Genomic DNA, 2,500 nt, shown 5'->3' on the forward strand with positions numbered 1-2,500 from the left:
TGTATAGAATTGCTAGTAACTAGCGTAACTTGAGATCCTTCTGTGTCATAAAAACTTCTACTAAGGGCATCCACTACTACATTTAATTTGCCTTCTATATATTTTAGCTTTGCATCCAAGTCCCCGATAATTAAAAACCATTGAGCTCTTTTAGGTGACAAATCCGGCTTTTTAAAAAGATCTAATAATGGCTAGTGGTCTGTAAGGACTTCTACTTTATTCCCCATCAGTAGCATTTTAAAATGAACCAAACTTAATACTATTGCAAAGGCTTCTTTATCTATGGTAATCATTAACCTTTCATTGATGCCCTTTGTCCTAAACTTCCTGCTATAAAACACTATGGGATTGAATTTCCCCTCAAACTTTTGCATAAGGCAAGCACCTAAACCCTCTTGACTGGCATCAGTCACTTATGTAAATGGTTTGCTGAAGTCTGGAAATTTCAGAACTGGGGGATTCATTAACACGTCCTTAAGTTTCTGAAAACTATCAGTCTGGGGTTTTCCCCATTGAAATTGAATGTCTTCTCGCGATATATCTGTTAGAGGTGCTGCTATGTTAGAAAACCCTTTCACAAACCTACGGAAGTAGCCCGCCATGCCTAGGAACGACTTAATTTCTTTCTTTGATCTCCGGGTGCGAAAATCCACTATTGCTTTGACTTTATCGTCGTTTACTCTAAACCCTTCCTTGGATATGACATGGCCTATAATATGTGATTTGCTTTTTCAAGAATGAACACTTAGCTAGCTTAATTTTCAACCCTGCTAAGCTAAGCCTCCTAAGTACTTCCTTAAGCACTTCCAGGTGTTGCACGATTAAGTCTGTTGCTATTAATATGTCATCCATGTATACAAAAACATTTTTACCCAATAACTCGTGCAAAACTGTGTTTACCAACCTGGTAAAGGTCATCGGACTGCCCGATAAACCGAACGGCATCCGCGTAAATTCATATTGTCGCTTGGGCACTGAAAAGGCTGTATATTCCTTACTATTCTCACTAAGAGGGACCTGCAGAAAACCCTGCACTAAATCAATTGAGCTATAAATATTATGTGCCCCCATTTCTACAAAAAGATCTGGTATGCATGCGACTGGATAACGGTCAGGGAATGCTATTCCATTTAAACATCTAAAATCGATGCATACTCGGACAAAACCGTCCTTCTTAGGCACTGCTAACAGAGGAAAGTTGTATTGAGACACAATAGGTCTAATTTTATTGACCTCTTTCTCTACCCGTTCTCTCATTTTGAAAGATATGCAGTATGCAGGAATATAAATAGGTTTTGTGCCTTTCTCTAAGTTTACCTTATGTTCTAACACATTAGTCAGTCCCAGTTTATCCCCTTGTAAAGCTATTGTATCCCCAAATTCTGCCAAGAGCTCGCTTACCGCTTCAATATGCTCATTATAATCCGCATTAGCTAAATGTTCTCTAAATATTCGCTTCCTTGATTGCATTTCTGCCTCTGAAAACTCTGATTTCCCCTCTACAATAGCCACTGAACCACTGTCATTACTCCAGTCTTGGAGATCTACCACATATGTATTCTTCTGCTATTTCCTAACTGTATCATTACAGTTCTGTAATTCTATCGATCGACTGTCTATTATATTCCACTTTTGCACACAAATGGGGAGAAGGAAATTCTGTGTCTCTTTGCATCGTATTTCTCGGACTGGTCCCGTTAAAAAATGTACTATCCACAGTGGGACATTTGGGACATTTCTGAATTTGGGCATAAATTAATTCTCCATCTGATGTAGGTCCAATCTTTTCATCAAAACTGTCCACTATTGCATCTGGTACCTCGTGTAATAGCATTGCAAAATGAATCAGTTTATGTAAATTGTCGAGTGAGACTATCCCCATTAACCAATTTAGAGTTTTTCAATTACTGGATCCCTTCTCCCGCTGAGTCAAAAAGCTTCGAGCTATGCTCAATAAGGCTAGTTGTGCCTTTCCAGATTTTATATAGCCCTCTTAAATCTCTCACCATATCACTGTGTTCCTTTGAGCCATAAGCCGCTCTTAAAAATGCATATAAATCAGTCCATGACCAACACCTAGCATACTGAAAGCTCCTATACTGGTAGGAAAGATCACTTTTATTGAAATCTAACAAGGCTTTCGCCTCCATGAACGCCTCTATATCATCTGTAATCCCTTTGGCGTTTAAATAGTTATTCACCCCCTCAATAAAAATTTGCACCGGTTGTGAAAGAACTCCGTCTACAACCCCACGGAATGGGCTGACACCCGCACATACATTTGTAATCCGGTGAACCAGAGTCTAGTTACCACTTGCGTCAGCTATTTTGCTTTCTTTATGAAAACCCTTATGCTTCAGGATCTTCCCCGACCTCAGTAACATTAATATATTTATGCACACACAAACCTCAATCCAGAAAATTAATAATAATCATCCACCAATAAAAGATAAAATAAACATGCACCGTGCCCAACAAACTGCCATATAAACTCATCACT

Source organism: Macrobrachium nipponense, chromosome 11 (assembly GCF_015104395.2).
Source record: "Macrobrachium nipponense isolate FS-2020 chromosome 11, ASM1510439v2, whole genome shotgun sequence".
Lineage (NCBI taxonomy): Eukaryota > Metazoa > Arthropoda > Malacostraca > Decapoda > Palaemonidae > Macrobrachium > Macrobrachium nipponense.